The sequence below is a fragment of the Panthera onca genome, chromosome B4, assembly GCF_046562875.1.
Source record: "Panthera onca isolate mPanOnc1 chromosome B4, mPanOnc1 haplotype 2, whole genome shotgun sequence".
In the NCBI taxonomy this organism is placed as follows: domain Eukaryota; kingdom Metazoa; phylum Chordata; class Mammalia; order Carnivora; family Felidae; genus Panthera; species Panthera onca.
In genome coordinates, this window is record NC_138345.1 from 9,446,681 (window position 1) to 9,467,014 (window position 20,334).

General features: G+C 38.9%; 1 long non-coding RNA gene across 2 annotated transcripts in view; it reads right to left on the reverse strand.

Annotated features, from left to right (window-relative positions):
• Window positions 1-20,334, reverse strand: part of LOC132695101 (uncharacterized) — a 57,191-nt gene that overhangs the window by 14,667 nt on the left and 22,190 nt on the right. The window contains exon 4 of one of the 2 annotated variants that reach the window (XR_009617725.3): window positions 9,986-10,114. This is a non-coding gene — a long non-coding RNA (uncharacterized LOC132695101). Of the gene's footprint in view, window positions 1-9,985; window positions 10,115-17,423; window positions 19,673-20,334 lie in introns of those variants that run through there. The other variant, XR_009617726.3, reaches the window with a different exon arrangement.

A 20,334-nucleotide genomic window follows, 5' to 3' on the forward strand; every position in this document is an offset into this window, starting at 1 on the left:
CACTAACTCCAGTTATACACCACAGCACAGGGGAAGTGCCCTGCAGGTCCTCACCACGCCAGGGACTCTCCAAAATGACCAAACGGAAGAATTCCCCTCAGAAGAATCTCCAGGAAATAACAACAGCTAATGAACTGCTCAAAAAGGATTTAAATAATATAACAGAAAGTGAATTTAGAATAATAGTCATAAAATTAATCGCTGGGCTTGAAAACAGTATACAGGACAGCAGAGAATCTCTTGCCACAAAGATCGAGGGACTAAGGAACAGTCACGAGGAGTTGAAAAACGCTTTAAACGAAATGCAAAACAAAATGGAAACCACGATGGCTCGGCTTGAAGAGGCAGAGGAGAGAATAGGTGAACTAGAAGATAAAGTTATGGAGAAAGAGGAAGTTGAAAGAAAGAGAGATAAAAAAATCCAGGAGTATGAGGGGAAAATTAGAGAACTAAGTGATACACTAAAAAAAAATAATATACGCATAATTGGTATCCCAGAGGAGGAAGAGAGAGGGAAAGGTGCTGAAGGGGTACTTGAACAAATTATAGCTGAGAACTTCCCTGAACTGGGGAAGGAAAAAGGCATTGAAATCCAAGAGGCACAGAGAACTCCCTTCAGTCATAACTTGAATCGATCTTCTGCACGACATATCATAGTGAAACTGGCAAAATACAAGGATAAAGAGAAAATTCTGAAAGCAGCAAGGGATAAACGTGCCCTCACATATAAAGGGAGACCTATAAGACTCGTGACTGATCTCTCCTTTGAAACTTGGCAGTCCAGAAAGGCTTGGCACGATATCTACAGTGTGCTAAACAGAAAAAATATGCAGCCGAGAATCCTTTATCCAGCAAGTCTGTCATTTAGAATAGAAGGAGAGATAAAGGTCTTCCCAAACAAACAAAAACTGAAGGAATTTGTCACCACGAAACCAGCCCTACAAGAGATCCTAAGGGGGATCCTGTGAGACAAAGTACCAGAGACATCACTACAAGCATAAAACATACAGACATCACAATGACTCTAAACCCATATCTTTCTATAATAACACTGAATGTAAATGGATTAAATGCACCAACTAAAAGACATAGGGTATCAGAATGGATAAAAAAACAAGACCCATCTATTTGCTGTCTACAAGAGACTCATTTTAGATCTGAGGACACCTTTAGATTGAGAGTGAGGGGATGGAGAACTATTTATCATGCTCCTGGAAGCCAAAAGAAAGCTGGAGTAGCCATACTTACATCAGACAAACTAGACTTTAAATTAAAGGCTGTAACAAGAGATGAAGAAGGGCATTATATAATAATCACAGGGTCTATCCACCAGGAAGAGCTAACTATTATAAATGTCTATGCGCCAAATACCCGAGCCCCCAGATATATAAAACAATTACTCATAAACATAAGCAACCTTATTGATAAGAATGTGGTCATTGCAGGGGACTTTAACACCCCACTTACAGAAATGGATAGATCATCTAGACACACAGTCAATAAAGAAACAAGGGCCCTGAATGATACATTGGATCAGATGGACTTGACAGATATATTTAGAACTCTGCATCCCAAAGCAACAGAATATACTTTCTTCTCGAGTGCACATGGAACATTCTCCAAGATAGATCATATACTGGGTCACAAAACAGCCCTTCATAAGTTTACAAGAATTGAAATTATACCATGCATACTTTCAGACCACAATGCTATGAAGCTTGAAATCAACCACAGGGAAAAGTCTGGAAAACCTCCAAAAGCATGGAGGTTAAAGAACACCCTACTAACGAATGAGTGGGTCAACCAGGCAATTAGAGAAGAAATTAAAATATATATGGAAACAAACGAAAATGAAAATACAACAATCCAAACGCTTTGGGATGCAGCGAAGGCAGTCCTGAGAGGAAAATACATTGTAATCCAGGCCTATCTCAAGAAACAAGAAAAATCCCAAATACAAAACCTAACAGCACACCTAAAGGAAATAGAAGCAGAACAGCAAAGGCAGCCTAAACCCAGCAGAAGAAGAGAAATCATAAAGATCAGAGCAGAAATAAACAATATAGAATCTAAAAAAACTGTAGAGCAGATCAACGAAACCAAGAGTTGGTTTTTTGAAAAAATAAACAAAATTGACAAACCTCTAGCCAGGCTTCTCAAAAAGAAAAGGGAGATGACCCAAATAGATAAAATCATGAATGAAAATGGAATGATTACAACCAATCCCTCAGAGATACAAACAATTATCAGGGAATACTATGAAAAATTATATGCCAGCAAATTGGACAACCTGGAAGAAATGGACAAATTTCTAAACACCCACACTCTTCCAAAACTCAATCAGGAGGAAATAGAAAGCTTGAACAGACCCATAACCAGCGAAGAAATTGAATCGGTTATCAAAAATCTCCCAACAAATAAGAGTCCAGGACCAGATGGCTTCCCAGGGGAGTTCGACCAGACATTTAAAGCAGAGATAATACCTATCCTTCTCAAGCTATTCCAAGAAATAGAAAGGGAAGGAAAACTTCCAGACTCATTCTATGAAGCCAGTATTACTTTGATTCCTAAACCAGACAGAGACCCAGTAAAAAAAGAGAACTACAGGCCAATATCCCTGATGAATATGGATGCAAAAATTCTTAATAAGATACTAGCAAATCGAATTCAACGGCATATAAAAAGAATTATTCACCATGATCAAGTGGGATTCATTCCTGGGATGCAGGGCTGGTTCAACATTCGCAAATCGATCAACGTGATACATCACATTAACAAAAAAAAAGAGAAGAACCATATGATCCTGTCAATCGATGCAGAAAAGACCTTTGACAAAATCCAGCACCCTTTCCTAATAAAAACCCTTGAGAAAGTCGGGATAGAAGCAACATACTTAAAGATCATAAAGGCCATTTATGAAAATCCCACAGCTAACATCATCCTCAACGGGGAAAAACTGAGAGCTTTTTCCCTGAGATCAGGAACACGACAGGGATGCCCACTGTCACCACTGTTGTTTAATATAGTGCTGGAAGTTCTAGCATCAGCAATCAGACAACAAAAGGAAATCAAAGGCATCAAAATTGGCAAAGATGAAGTCAAGCTTTCGCTTTTTGCAGATGACATGATATTATACATGGAAAATCCGATAGACTCCACCAAAAGTCTGCTAGAACTGATACATGAATTCAGCAAAGTTGCAGGATACAAAATCAATGTGCAGAAATCAGTTGCATTCTTATACACTAACAATGAAGCAACAGAAAGACAAATGAAGAAACTGATCCCATTCACAATTGCACCAAGAAGCATAAAATACCTAGGAATAAATCTAACCAAAGATGTAAAAGATCTGTATGCTGAAAACTATAGAAAGCTTATGCAGGTAATTGAAGAAGATATAAAGAAATGGAAAGACATTCCCTGCTCATGGATTGGAAGAATAAATATTGTCAAAATGTCAATACTACCCAAAGCTATCTACACATTCAATGCAATCCCAATCAAAATTGCACCAGCATTCTTCTCGAAACTAGAACAAGCAATCCTAAAATTCATATGGAACCACAAAAGGCCCCGAATAGCCAAAGTAATTTTGAAGAAGAAGACCAAAGCAGGAGGCATCACAATCCCAGACTTTAGCCTCTACTACAAAGCTGTCATCATCAAGACAGCATGGTATTGGCATAAAAACAGACACATAGACCAATGGAATAGAACAGAAACCCCAGAACTAGACCCACAAACGTATGGCCAACTCATCTTTGACAAAGCAGGAAAGAACATCCAATGGAAAAAAGACAGTCTCTTTAACAAATGGTGCTGGGAGAACTGGACAGCATCATGCAGAAGGTTGAAACTAGACCACTTTCTCACATCATTCACAAAAATAAACTCAAAATGGATAAAGGACCTGAATGTGAGACAGGAAACCATCAAAACCTTAGAGGAGAAAGCAGGAAAAGACCTCTCTGACCTCAGCCGTAGCAATCTCTTACTCGGCACATCCCCAAAGGCAAGGGAATTAAAAGCAAAAGTGAATTACTGGGACCTTATGAAGATAAAAAGCTACTGCACAGCAAAGGAAACAACCAACAAAACTAAAAGGCAACCAACGGAATGGGAAAAGATATTTGCAAATGACACATCGGACAAAGGGCTGGTATCCAAAATCTATAAAGAGCTCATCAAACTCCACACCCGAAAAACAAATAACCCAGTGAAGAAATGGGCAGAAAACATGAATAGACACTTCTCTAAAGAAGACATCCGGATGGCCAACAGGCACATGAAAAGATGTTCAACGTCGCTCCTTATCAGGGAAATACAAATCAAAACCACACTCAGATACCACCTCACGCCAGTCAGAGTGGCCAAAATGAAGAAATCAGGAGACTATAGATGCTGGAGAGGATGTGGAGAAACAGGAACCCTCTTGCACTGTTGGTGGGAATGCAAATTGGTGCAGCCGTTCTGGAAAGCAGTGTGGAGGTTCCTCAGAAAATTAAAAATAGACCTACCCTATGACCCAGCAATAGCACTGCTAGGAATTTATCCAAGGGATACAGGAGTACTGATGCATAGGGGCACCTGTACCCCAATGTTTATAGCAGCACTCTCAACAATAGCCAAATTATGGAAAGAGCCTAAATGTCCATCAACTGATGAATGGATAAAGAAATTGTGGTTTATATACACAATGGAATACTACGTGGCAATGAGAAAAAATGAAATATGGCCTTTTGTAGCAACATGGATGGAACTGGAGAGTGTGATGCTAAGTGAAATAAGCCATACAGAGAAAGACAGATACCATATGGTTTCACTCTTATGTGGATCCTGAGAAACATAACAGAAACCCATGGGGGAGGGGAAGGGAAAAAAAAAAAAAGAGGTTAGAGTGGGAGAGAGCCAAAGCATAAGAGACTGTTAAAAACTGAGAACAAACTGAGGGTTGATGGGGGGTGGGAGGGAGGGCAGGGTGGGTGATGGGTATTGAGGAGGGCACCTTTTGGGATGAGCACTGGGTGTTGTATGGAAACCAATTTGACAGTAAATTTCATATATTAATAATAAAAAAAAAAAAAAGAAACTTTCAAAAAAAAAAAAATAAATAAAAGCCTTGTCAAATATGCATATCCCTTTTGCCCTCCCCTTGAAACTAGTTTTAACTCTGTTGGAAGTGGGGGCTGGTAGGGATTAGCTAAGAAATCCGAAACAAACCCTGTCACTAGAGGATAAGAAGAAACACACGCTCAGCTTTGCAGTTGTTCTTGATGAAGCTTATGGCTCCTGTTGGCTGCCAATGTCAAAAATCAAGTTTTAGCCTATGGGTGTGTGTGTGTGTGTGTGTGTGTTCTGAGTTGTGGCAGTAATCAGTGTGGCCTGCTGTAGCGTCTGATTATTCTTAGGTCTGTGTCTGTGCAAACCCGTACGACTTGACAAGTTCACTCCACCTTAAACTCTAATTTCTGCGCCACATGAAAGGCCTACTTCCTCACTGTTCTTGAATTTCTACTTTAAGTTGTCTCCCTGTTCACTCAAACTTTCTCACCTTCCTATGCTGGTGGCTATAAAAGTTGTACTTTTCTTTCCATTCGATTTTTGTAAAGTCAGAGTGAAACTAAATGACTCAAAATGAAAAGAGAAAACCGGGTTGAGTGCCAGTTGCTGAGAACTCTCCTGCCACCATGCCTTTGTCCTCCTTCAAGACGCTGGTTTCTCTGAAGAAGTTCCTGTGTGTGTCAGAAACCCTGGAGCTCTGGACCAGCAGCCGGGTCTATATCATAATTACTTTAGAGTTGTAGTATTCTGAGAGCATCAAGAAATAATGAGATTTGCCTGAAAAATTATTATTAGTGCCATCTTAAAGGCTTAGATCAAAGTCTGCCTGTCTTTATTCTTTTTTTTTTTTTTTAAATTTTTTTTTTCAACGTTTTTTTATTTATTTTTGGGACAGAGAGAGACAGAGCATGAACAGGGGAGGGGCAGAGAGAGAGGGAGACACAGAATCGGAAACAGGCTCCAGGCTCCGAGCCATCAGCCCAGAGCCCGACTCGGGGCTCGAACTCACAGACCGCGAGATCGTGACCTGGCTGAAGTCGGACGCTTAACCGACTGCGCCACCCAGGCGCCCCTGCCTGTCTTTATTCTAAAGTGTTAAGTATGTTAATGGTGTGGCCCACTATCAGAATAGAATCCTCTGCCTGTGAATGTGAATAGCACAGAAGTAGATTGCCAGAAGTGAGAACCCGTGAACCGTGAATATATGCCATGGCATTATGGGCAAATGGAGTTGGTTGGGGAGCAGGAACAGCCACTCCCTGATGGTTGAACTGAGACTACAAGGGCATGTCTCAGGGGACTAAATGAGCTACAGAAGTAAATCATACCTGAAACTCTGTAGATCAATACCTTTATTTCAGCACCCCATCTTCATGAGATTTTTTTCCAGTAGAGCTATGGATGATTAAAGCTTTCTTTCATATGGGGCCTATGGGGAAGCAGCTTTACCCATCTGAAGATGGTGGAATATAATTACTAAAAAAGTTAGTGCTCTGGAGTGAGATGGTTTGAATTTGAATCGAACTTCACTTGTCACTTGCTCCTCGTGTGACCTGAAGCATTACATAACCTGTGTAAGCCATTGTTCTCATCTATAAAATGAGGATAACAATTACCTTACTTTATAAAGTATTTGTGACGGTTAAATGAGGTAATACGTATTAATTGTTTGACAGAGAGCCTGGCTCTTAGCAAGCCCTCAGTTAACAAGCACTATTATTATTGTGTATCCTAAGTTTCTTGTAGAGTGTTTAGCTATTTCTCCGTAAAATGTTTCCCCCGGTGACTTGGCTCAATAACCCCCGACACATGAATGAATCTTTCTTCTCTAAGAGTCTGCTTCTGTACCTTGATCCAACAGTCTTATGGCACTCCATTTATACCTACCTGAATCCTGCTACCATGACTGTGTAACAAGTAAACCATGATGAAGTCATTGGCTCACCTTTTTTCACTATTTCTGAGAGATGTCTATGGCAATCTCAGAGCAACATCTCTTTCTGTATTTTGTCCAGCACCACTTTCTCAAGAATGGATATGTCTACATGCTTTCCCTTGCCAATAGGAATGATTCTATTCTGTATCACCACCCCCCCCCCCGCTTTATTGAGTTGAAACAAACTAAGAAAATGCAATTAGACTTTAAGAAGTATAATTGCAAAAGGAAATCTACAAAGACAGGGTGTTAGCACATATTTAAGTTTTTAATTTAAGAGCGTAATTTGCTATTTAGACTTACAGGAGAAAAAATCCTATTTTAATGATTCTTACTTTTAAAAAAGGGTTTATTCAAATCAATTTCTAAGTCCCAAGAGGTGAATCATTACCCCAAAAGTTGGATCATGGAAAAAAGTTTTTTAATCTGTTTATACATATGGATTTCACCCTAAGAAACCATGTGTATGTAAATATTACATAAGGTAGTTAATTGGTTATAGAAGATGTTTAGATGAAGTGCTGTGGGAGCTCTGAAGAGAAAAAATAAATTTTCTAATACTGAATCAGGGTCAGCTTCAGAGAGAGAGGATGAGCTGAGATTTAAAAGATTTGGATGTGTGGTCATGGCTCACCTATTTGTTGAATAGATTGTAGAAGTGAAGTATAAACAGTCAATTGGTTTATCTACAGTTAACTGTTAAGCTCCCTTCCATACTATCATTTAATATCAATTTTATCTTCATCTCTCTACTCCAAATATTTCTTTTTTTTAATTTTTTAATGTTTATTTATTTTTGAGAGAGAGACAGAGGACGAGTGGGGGAGGGGAGGGAGAGAGAGGGAGACACAGAATCCGAAGCAGACTCCAGGCTCTGAGCTGTCAGCACAGAGCCCGACGCGGGACTCGAACTCATGAACCACAAGATCATAACCTGAGCTGAAGTTGGACACTTAACCGACTGAGCCACCCAGGTGCCCCTACTCCAAATATTTCTAAATCAACTTATGATAGCCTGGATTTTTGCCTTGGTTGCTTTATAATAAATGTCAGCAAACTTTTTCTCTAAATAGCAAGATAACAAATATTCTAGGCTTTGCAGGCCATACAGCATGTGTTGCAAGTCCTCACCTCTGCTGTTGTAGGTGAAAGTAGCCATAGACAACATGGAAAGGACATGCATGGTTGTGTCCAGAAAGGTGGAAAGCTGGATTTGGCCCACAGGGGAGCAGCAGTTTGCCAATCCCTGGTCTACAACATAAGCTCATTGATATATCAGTATGAAGGCAATATTCCTATTATCTGATATTCATAGGAATAGTACTATAACAAATAGGGGTTTGGCATTCCTACTACACCAAATACCCAGCTATCAAGCGCAGCAAAGGATCTGGGATTTCACTTGGAAGTGAATAAATTAGCCTGACACAGTTTCAAAGATGCTGGCATAAGATACAAGATTCCTGGGTCAGAAACAAAGGAAAATTTACTACTCATGGTAATAGCAGAGTCAGAACATCAACATTTCTTGTGCTGGTTCCCAGATTCCTAATCTCCATAAGGCAACACAAAAAAAGCCAGGTAAGAACTGCACACATAATGCATTGCATTATAGGGGGAAAAAAACCCTGAGTTTAGAGAACATGAATCTTTTATAATGGGCAATAAGCCTGCCTGACATTTGCCCCAGTGAGAGACATTAACTTTATTATACTAGACAGTAAGTACGCCTGCCCTTTGCTCTGGAGAGAGATATCATCTGTATTTTCCAAGTCTTTTCACCATACAAACATCCTTAATAGATAATCCAGAACAAAAGTAGATAGTGCCTCTATTTGTAAGATGTGCAAAAATGCCAGAGACTGTGACAGAATTGTCTACTAACCCCAGCCTCCCAAACCATCCCATTTTCTTGTAAATCTTGATACAAGACCTTGTAGATCTTGATAGAAATGCAGACTTAAATCAAACACACTTAAATGTCCACAGGATGTACCAAAATATGTGTCAAAAAAAATCTAAGAAATGGGCAGAAGAATTCTGAACCTTTTTAATTCAAGACCCCAGATAACCAATAGCAAAGATGGGCATCAGCTCTCTTTCATTACCATCTCTGGAAGTATATATCTTTAAATAAGATTACATTAAAATCAGACTGTTTCAATGCCACTTGTTTTACTATGAATTTTTAAAGTTTTATATGCTTGTGTGCATGTTATATGTATATGTGTGTGCATGTATAGAAACCTATCTTTGATTACTTAGCAGAGATTACAGGCAAAAGAGAGAAAAAATAAGTTGGAGGGGCGCCTGGGTGGCTCAGTCGGTTGGGCGTCCGACTTCAACTCAGGTCACGATCTTGCGGTCTGTGAGTTCGAGCCCCACGTCGGGCTCTGGGCTGACAGCTCAGAGCCTGGAGCTGCTTCGGATTCTGTGTCTCCCTCTCTCTGACCCTCCCCCATTCATGCTCTGTCTCTCTCTGTCTCAAAAATAAATAAGCGTTAAAAACATTAAAAAAAAAAATAAGTTGGAACGCTTCCGATTTTAGATAAACTGACTAGAATTTCAGGTGGTTTTTGATGAGATTCATCCTCTCAGAATTTTTTAATTTTAATTAGAGTCTCCAAGAATTCAGGTGATCCAAAATCACATTTATACAGTGAGAGATGACCTGTACTATTCCTAATCTGCAGCACTGGGAAATAAAGGTGGGTATGTATAGAACTATTTGGCCAAGGACAATAGACATAGTTGGAACAAATTTCTAATTTTAAGTCTTTTTTTTTTTAACTAATAGATCTCACATATTTATTACTGAACCAACCTGTTAGCAAAGAGGTATAAAAAAATTATTATTTTCCCTAGAAAACATGCCTAACTGTCCAGATAGTGGTGACTTTTTCAGTTCGATATGGTAAGATGTTAGTGACCTTGACACAGCTTAAATATGTGAGCCATCATATGTGGGATTCCCTATAGACTCACCTTGGTTCTTCTCCAACATCTCCTTTGCAGTTGTACTTGGTTTTATCAGCAGTTTTCATTCAAATCCATGGGGGAAATGGGAGGATTCTGCTTTTGTTTCTTGGCCAAGAGTTGCTGATCCTGAAAGTCCTGTGAGAAGGCACGGCCAGGAAGAGGTCAACTGCACACACTGTGATGGTGGGGGAGGGGAGAGAGGGTCAATCATTTTTTAACAGATGACTGTAGGTTTTTGAAAAGCAGAGCCCAGGGTATTTTCTTCAAGTGAAAAATGTGTTAATGTTGCTCTTGCAGTCAGCGTTTTAGATATTCGTATATTGCTATGTCAGCGTACTAGGTTCTGTGGAGGAAGTGGGATGTAGGATTACAGGCAGCCCTACAGAGGGGCTATGCGACCTCAGGGCTCATACATCATACACCATACACAGAAGCAGAATACATGAACATGGCAGCAGCCTGGTCCAGGCAAGCAGAATGCTAGTGGCTAGGGTCTGAGAGGAAGATGGCCTGTGTCACACAGCTCCCCTCCAAGAACACATTTGTGCCTACTCTGAACAATTCACTGAATATGAGCAGAAAGGTGTTGGTGGGGGAGGGGGGAGGCAAATGGCAGATGGATGTAGGCATGTGTGTGTTTTCCCTTCTAAGGGCTCTTCTTCACTTTTAACCCCATTGGCCTTTTTGGGGTCATGCATCATGGAAATGCTAGCCATGACTTGGCAGTAGGAAAAGAGAACTGTGGCAGGCACCAGGTTTCAGGCTATATTTTCACCGTGCCTATACTTTGTTTCACTTTTAGTAGCAGCATGATGTCAGTCATGTTTAAATCAGAGGAAAACCTGAATTTTTCATATTAATTAAAGTTTAGTGGGTTCGTTATAAAGAATACGTGAAGAGATCAGTAGTGGTGGGGGTGGGGAAGTCACATGGGGTAGTTTCCGCAGCTAGACTGTGGGTGAGTTGAACTTCCTCTTGGATTTTCTGGACTAATTCCAAATTTGAGAAGAGATTAACAAATGTTATTTTATACTGCATGACTTTTTTTTTCTTTCCTCTTGTGAAGAGGAACATAAAGGAAGAGGGAGAAGAAATGGTCTCAGTGGGTACTGATATAGATAGGATCGTGAGTGTGTGTATATGCACATGGATGTGTGTGTGCGGGTACTGTGGTTCTCCTGTGAAATGACACAAATATATGCAATATATATTTGTGTGTGTGTAGATATATATATACACACACCCCAACAAAGCTACTCTTGTTGCATGTTATCTCTAGCAGCATAAGGCAGGAGACACATTAAGGCCTATGCCCTAAACCTTCCTATTCCAGCTCTAACATGTAGCCTGAAGAATCAACTAAAGCAGTACTTGCCAGGTTTCTAGATCATTGCCATGTAACCAGTTGAATCCATTTGAGTTCAATCATTTATATTCTTCTAAATAGATATATTTTTAAGTTTATTTATTTATTTTGAGAGACAGTGAGAATGAGCAGGGGAGAAGCAGAGAGAGAGAAGAGGGAGAATCCCAAGCAAGTTCTGCACTACCAGCAGAGGCCGACATGGGGCTTGATCCCAGGACCCGGGGATCATGACCTGAACCAAAATCAAGAGTCCTATTCTCAACTGACTGAGCCACCAAGGCGCCCCGAAGTGTATATTATTTAAGTGTTACTTGCGAAAGACATAGATTTTTTTTTTTTAAAAAATCAACCCTGTGGTGCATATTGTCTTACTAAAAACTAAATTTGAACTCAAAAGAAATTCATAGATGTGACTCTCCTTGAACTTCCTGTGACAGATACATTCTGAAGGTTTGTAAAATTTGTCACTGTAAATGGGAGAGATAGTCATTGTCCTGGTCTCCCCAGGTCCCACCTGCCACCATCCTGTCGGATATCTTCTTCCCGTAGGGTTTCCAGAAAGATCTGACTATAAACTGTACTCAGATGCTCTGTGCCTTTGTAAACACCAGATTCCTAGTGCCTAGGGCTTCTTGCTTTCACAATTACTGCTGCTACAGTTACTGCTATGTTATTACTATTATTGTGTCTACTTCCTCTATCTGTCTCTTGATATTTGGACTGCCTGTTAGGACACAATTGTCTCTAGTTAGGAAAATCTGAATTATTCTTTTAATCTTTCACACTTTGTTTTTGGTACACTGCGTCCATCTGTGATGGCCTCCATTTCCCCACATTGAATTAATGCTTCTTGTAATCCCATTTAAGTCTACTTTCTTGGGGCTTTGCTTCCTGTTTGATCAGTTGGCATCATCAAAGTGGAATTTGGGATATTAAGTCCTTAGGACCCAGAATGTCTCTTGACAGTGATTCTCCAATTGTGGAACATAAACGGGTGATAGTAAACCAAAGTAAACTAGGTAAGGCAGAATTAGCATAGCCATTATTGAGGCAATTAACAAAAATCACATAAATAAACAAGTATGCTAATCTTAAAAAAAAAAGCAAAAGCTTTTTTCTTTCATGATGGGACCTAGATTCTTTGACCTAAGACTTGTAAAACTTAAAAATAAAATTAAAAAAATTTAAAAGACCTGTAAAACTTAAGAACCACATATCTGGTCATTGAGCAACGGTGGTTTCACTAGACCGTCTCCCTTCTTTACCATGTTAGTCACATCCTGACGTTTCATTTTTGTACCTCTGTTGTCATATGCTACAAGGAACAATTTACCCTGCCCTATCCTTTTGATAAAGATGAATAACTTCCAAGGACAGTGCCTCTTTCCTGCAAACAATGTAAATTTATTTCTGCTGCTTTTTGCTATTTTTTTAATACCTCAAATCTCCAAGCAGTGGAGCAAAGGGTAAAATGGCCATGTGAATATGCATTTGAAGGGCTCTCATCATGATAAAAAATTGCCTTTTAAATATTTTTTTCATGCCTCTGCATTGTCATAACAACACACTTCTGAATTACTAATGGCAAATAAGTCAACTATTGGTAAGTTTTAATGGAGTATATTGATCTCCTCAAGATCCTTAAATTGTTAGAGGAGAGGGAGGTTTTTTAAACTAAATGAAACATGACCTAATGTGTAAGTAAAAGAAATAAAAAGGAAACAAAGAAAAGGAAAGTTCAACAAAGTAGAAAAGTAATTGGCAGGGTATATGAGGAAGAAATGAGTGGTATATACATCCTACAATTGTGTAATTTGGTCAAGATGAATTTTGTAAAGTCCAGTAAATGATTCACCTAATATAAAATTTGATTTGTTAAATTAATAGAAAACAAATAAAGTTTCATGGTATTTTACACTGGTGCACACTGCTTGAGAAATAATACAGAAACCCATTCCTTCTGTCTCTCTCTTGGTTACACCTAACTTTGTGCACTTCCCTTTTTGTGGGAACCTAGTAAAACAGACAAGTAAATAATCATAACTGAACTAATTGATAAAATCTGTGGAGATAAAACACAGGTTTTCAAATACAGAAGGTCAAAATACACATTTCTAGCATAAAGATAAAGGTAACTCAAGCAATAGTTTGGAGCGCCTACTATGTGCCTGCCACTGTTCTAACCTGACATGCTCTTAGTAAGCAAAATAAAGGTTAACTCTGTAAGGAATAGTAAAATTAAAACACGTGCAGAATAGGTATTTATAATGAATGTTTGAACCCTTAAAAATCATGATGGTTTGTTTGTACAGATTTACATTGGAAGAAATAGAAAATTTGCTTTGAAAATTGTTTTTGAATGCTCAATGATAAATTTGAATAGAGCCAGCCATGATGAATCTGCTAAACTCTCTATGAATCACAATAAACAGGACACTCTTGCCTTTCTTGACTTTAGTAGTGAAAGACATGACTCAGATGTTTTATTTGATAATAATTGAAAACCTTGGTATTGAGCAAATGTATTTTCTACCATGAGACATTTTTATAGAATGAATGCCATACATTTCCTAATCCATCATTCAAAGGCTATTTTCATTCATCAATGTGGAATGTGCTTTTCTTTTTAACATCACATTTTTAGTAAGAAAAATTAGAGAATAAGAAAATCTCCTTTAAAAATGCATATACATTTTTCTACTTTCTGATTGTTTGACCAAATAGAAATATGGTTTTCTGTGTCATTCTTCGAGAGGTGGGGGAAAAAAGCTAACAACTATCTTGCTTTCTTCCTACTATAGACTGGATGTTTGTGTCCCCTCAAAACTCCTATGTTGAAATCCTAAGCTCTGAAGTGACAATATTAGGAGGTAGGGCCTTTGGGAAATATTAGGATAGAGCCCTCCTGAATGGGATTAGTGCCATTATAGAAGAGGTGCCACTCTACCATGTTCTGTGTGAGGACACAATGAAAAGACTGTCCTCTATGAACCAGGAAGCGGGCTGTCATCACACATAAATCTGCCAGAGCCTTGATCTTGGACTTTCCAGCCTCCAGAACTGCGAGAAATGCATTTCTGTTGTTTATGAGCCACCCCATCTATGGTATTCTGTTACAGCAGCCTGAACGGACTAAGACACTTTCTCATTAATATATGCGTAGTAATAGAAGGTCAAAACAGATAATAAATTGAAGAATTCAACCCTGCTGACAGTTTATTATCAAAAGAACACAAAGTATCTGGGTAATCTTTCAGCAAATCTCTACAGGAAAGCAGAGGATGGGAGGTTTCTTGATTAAGCCTTCTGTAACGTCACAGAGGTAAGAAGGGTTCCATCTCTACATCCTCTGCTCTCACCGTGAATGGTACCCATAACAGGATCTCTGCTCCTATGCAAATCACTGATTCCATGGGAATACGCAGAAAAGGAGAAATTTTTTTTTTTCCATTTGCTCTGAAGGAGTCATTCTGTTGGATATCAAGAATGGGATGAACCAATTCATTTATGAAAACTTCTGTGGGGGCCAAAGAGGATTCCTATTCTGTTCGAGGATACCAGTGAATAGTAATTGCTGCCGACTGCGTATTTAGTGTTTTGTGCCCTTACCTTTAATTCTGCAATCACATTTCAAGTCAAATTTCATTATCATACTGGAGATGAACAAAATAAGCTTTGGGGAGGTGAAATGACATTCCCAAAGACAAACATTTAGTAATGTCTGAAGCTGGAATTCTAACACAGAGCTCCATGTCAAAAGATAAAGACCCTTCATAGCATCATACTAACACCTCAGTGGTGGATGGATTCCTGGCTTGGAAAAGGGTACGGTCCCTAAAAGGGCTGTACTACTTAAAACAAGGTAAACGTAATGGAACAAAAAGCAGAAGAAAAATGTAATTTAGCAGGTTCGTTAAAATGTGAACATATATTATCAATGTTTATAAAATCACTATCAAGAGTTAATCAAAATATAGTGCATAAGCTACATTTGCCCTAGTTTGACATTCAGTTTTCCTAGATGCTAATACCAAGACCCTGGTAGTACTTTAACTTTTTTTTTTAAGGTATATTATTTATGTAACTAATTAAGTTTTAAAAGACTTTGTCACTGATATGATGTGAATTTTTGATGATAGAAATTAGGAATAATGTTTCCCTCTTTGGCTAACCCATTCTTTTCTACATTCTGGTTTTTTTTTTAATTTTTTTAATGTTTATTTATTTTTGAGAGAGAGGGAGACAGAGTGCGAGTAGGGGAGGGGCAGAGAAAGAAGGAGACACAGAATCTGAAACAGGCTCCAGGCTCTGAGCTGTCAGCACAGAGCCTGATGTGGGACTCGAACCCACGAACCGTGAGATCATGACCTGAGCCGAAGTCGGACACTTACCTGACTGAGCCACCCAGGCGCCCCTCTTTTCTACATTCTGAACAAATCGAATACCAGCATTAAAAATAAGCTTAAAATAAGGCGTTATTTTAAGCTGATTTCTCAGACATTCTTTGCATGCTTTGTATTCTTTGTAATGCTGACTTCTGTGGTTGGTTTTTCTCTTATACAAATGAGAACTGTAATGAGTATTGAGTAAGAGTAACTTGTAAGACTTGTAAGATTATGGTGAGAAAATTTAATGTTAAGACATAAAAAAACCAATTGCATCCCAATCCGTTATCCAATGAAATATTAAAAGTCCAGCTTAAACATGTAAACATTTTCCAAGATCAACTCTCCAGAATCTGGACATATAGGAAATATATACTATTCAGATGACAGGTAAACTATGAAAACTGCCACAATTTGAATAATTGATCCTATATAAAGAGCAAACCTCAAATTTGATTTTTTTTAATCTGGATTCTTCAACAATAATTAATATATGATTCAAGCATCATATTGACTGGAAGGATACTAACTTTTTTCTTTTCCTGTAGATATACTTTAATAGTCAGTTTGCAAGTGACATAACTTGCTTATGCAAATAAAGGAGGTTCTCTTGAAAATAGCCTAATATCTCATGGAATTAAAGCAGAGGAGTATGGTTGGGCTCAGGAAAAACCAGAAGCGCAAATGGTATTGAATTCTGTCTTCTTACCTAGGTTTCTGTTCTTCACTGTTTTTCCGTCTCCTTCCTCCCCCCTACCCCTTACTAAAAACAGGCTACCTTTCTTTGTCTAGTCTCTATGACAAGACTCATGATGACCTGTAACAGCCAAGCTGTTTTTCTTAGAGGCACCGTCTGGGTTCTCAATATAGCTACCTCCTGGAGGGGCAGAGCTTCAGCCAGCATGAGTCAGGTACCCGCTCCTGAACCAAACAGCTGTGTCCCGGTGTGTACAGGGTTATGTGTACAAAAGAGATCACAGTGGTGTTTATGTGGATGGAAGTTGTAAATCCCAAAATGGAGGCACAGACCTCTGGAAATAAAATCTCATAAATGTCACTATTCTATAAATTTCAATAACTTCTCCATCGTCAACCAGGGATAGTTAGCACATTAACATTATCTTTCTGCTGCTTCTCCAGACCTTAAGACATATAGGCCTGTGGTACCTGACTCACCGCAAATCAACACTCCGTTTCAGATGAGCACTGCTGGGTTCAGTTGTTTTCAGACTTTGGACTCATGAAGCATTCCAACTGTACTTGGCATGAGTTATTGAGTACACATAGGGAAGCTGCCAAAATGTGCAGAGTGTCTTTGGCAGAAGAAAAAAACAGATGGTCCCATCAAATGCATCACGTTCATGGCCATTAAGTTAGATTCGAAGAGAAAAGAGTGATATTTACCTGGGGAATATATTTTAAAGGGTTAAGTAGCTCAGTTATCATAAGCTCGAACATAAAGCTTCAAGAAACTGATTATGAATATGGGCATATAGGCCAGATTCCAGATACTGAAATAGTGGCAGGTAAAGGATGTTTCATGATCAAAAACTCTGCAACAGAGCTGCTGGGGGCTAGGAAGTGGTTGACAGATCACCCTGGCAAAGAGAGTCAGACATGAGCAGAGCCAGTGTGAATAAAATCGTCAGTGTGAATGACCGCAAGACGAGAGCAGAATTTCTAAGGTCTGAGGTATGCAAGCAATATTATATGTTCCCCTCAAGTATAAAGAGAACTTGGAGATTGTTCAGTCTAAACTCTTTATTTGCATTGAGGAAACTGAGGTCAGAAGAGGGAAGCGATTTAGTACCGGGTCTCCTAATGACATGGATAGTGCTCTTCTGTCCATTATTGAACAGGAACTTTGCGTTAATAATCAAAAAGGGAAGCAATCTGCTTGGAAAGACTGTCTTCATATAAATTCATCCAGGAATGCTTTGTCTAATAACCACTTTGCTTCTGGCATGCCTCCTTATTTTCGTAATGAATGTAATGAGAGTCATTCAAGTCATAAATGGAGGAACATTGTTGTCAATCTTGGGACAGACCTCAGCCAAAAATTCCACTTATGGTTTAATGAAGTTGGTAAAGACTAATGTGTGGGTGGCCACTTAATAAAGAAACACAGTGGCCTGAACGTTAAAGGACAGGCTTAACAAAAGCCTCCTAATATTAACTGATATATTGGATGGGACAGAGATAGCTGTTGACATCCATGCTTTCCCGCCTCTGGAAAGTAAGGACCAGCCAGGGACTGCATTTCCCAGCTGCCCTTTAATTTTGACTAGAAAAGGAACAGAAATGATGTATGTGCTGCCTCCAGCCCAAGGGGTTAAAAAATGCTGTTGTTTCTCTATACTCTTTCCCCTTGTCCATTGGCAGGAAGCAGAGGACTCTATGGCCATGAAGGACAGTAGGGGGCTGCACGTGGAAAAGGGTGTAGGTCCCCATATCATAACACAGAGCAAAGTTTTTCATAGTCCACAAACATCTACATTCCACTGTTACTTGAGCAAGAAATAAACCTCAGCAGGGTTGAACTACTGAAAGTTTGGGTATTATTTGTTAAAACAGCTGAAATTACCCCACTTAATATAACAGACTGTCTCCTTATGTGGATGCCCTGTTGGATATGTCTGAAAATGCATGAGAATAGGCCACATTCCTAAAGGGATATATCTGAGTGAAATAGGTCTACGAGCAATGCATAATGTGCCAGAATTATAGACCTGAGCATCTTTTTAGCCCCACCAACATTTCTTTTAGCGTTTCTAAGCTGATCTGTCTCTGTATAACAGAAGGTAAAGTTTTATGCTAAGATAATCACTTATAATTTGATGCTATGGCTTGAGTCAAAGAATATTGTTACAGTGAGATTTTCACAGAACTGTTGGGAACTACACAGGCTGCAATTTCTAACATGTGTTTCCAAGTCATCTCCTTTGGGCCCAAATAGCCTAATTTGTTTGTGCCAACAGAAAATCTCAGAGAATATGGCCAAGGCACTTAAATATCCCAGCAAGTGAAGCACAATCTTAAGGGATGTTAAAATAGTACAGAATATATGCCATATCAGGACAGGACCCTAACAGTTGATATTGTCCAGTTTCTTCATTTATCATAGGAGAAAACTGACTTTGCTTTTTAATGTCACTCCACAAACAAATGCCTTAAAAATTCTGAGACCCCTGACTTTTACTAGAAAACTCTAGAAAACTAGAATTGATCACAAATTCATGTTTTCTTTCAGTTATCTCTTCTCTCCTCCGAATCCCAAACTGTTCTCTTCTACTGATTTATGTACACAGAGGACTTGAGCACCCCCAACAACTGAGGTCTTTTCTGAGGATATAAGCTGTGTGTAACAATGTCTGCTTCTTTGCGTCTTCAAAACCCTTCTATGGAAACTTGCCTTACCTCCAAATATTCCTATCAATAATGTGAATGCAAAAGCATGACTTTAGTATCCATATTATGAACAAGAAAAAATTCAGTGGTAACACAAGAATGCTGCTTTCTTCGAAAACACACTCTGCGAGAGGTGGGTGATTTGCACGGTATTTCCCAGGGGAGGAATTGGTACCGACACCTAGAATTCTTGATTCTGTGTCCTGCAGTCCGTTTCTCATGTTAGAAGGACACCAGCTACTTGTATCCTGACCATATCATGCAAGGTTTTTTTTTTTATGTTTATGTATTTATTTTGGGGGGGAGGGGAGGCAGGGGCAGAAAGAGAAGGAGAGAGAGAATTCCAAGCAGGCTCTTCACCCAGCACATGGAGCCCGATGTGGGGCTCAGTCTCACGGCAGCAAGATCATGAGCTGAGCCGATATCAAGAGTCCAGTACTTAACTGACTTAGCCACCCAGCCGCCCAGCAAGATTTTGTCAAAAGGAGTATGTTAGAGAATCAGTAATATCACCTTTGCATTGATGGCTCATAACTAGTTGTAGAGAAGAAAGTAATTCGGTTCTATTTTACTTCTGAAGTGAAAGATATCAAATTCTTAACAACATGATCACAAGGAGATGTAACAGCTATACTTTCTTTGTCCTGATTGCTTTTCCAATCATTTTTTAAGAGGATTAAACAAAGGTCACCACAGTGCTAATGCATTAAAATCTGGAGAATTTTTGTTTCTCTAGGAAAATAAAAATATGCAGTGATTTTTATACCAGACATTTTGATTATATAGACATTGCATGACACCCCTTAGGGCATGATCACATGCATGGCAGAAAATAAATTAGTCCATTGGCAAAACACTAGAGAAGAATTAAGATTTATAATCCCGATTAGTGATCAGGAAAATGACAGCAATATCATTCTCTGCCAAGAGAAATTGTGTAGAGACAGGAGAAACTGACAGAAAAGGAACTCTCAGCAATGGAAATAATACAAGATACAACCAGATCTGTTTCCTCAGTACAGATAAAGAAATGAAGATCATTTTAAGGCAAATATATATTATTTTTTTATCTGCAACTTAGACTTTATTTTTTTAACTTGTTTTATTTTTTATTTTTTTAAATTCACATCCAAATTAGTTAGCATATAGTGCAACAATGATTTCAAGAGTAGATTCCTTAGTCCCCGTTATGTATT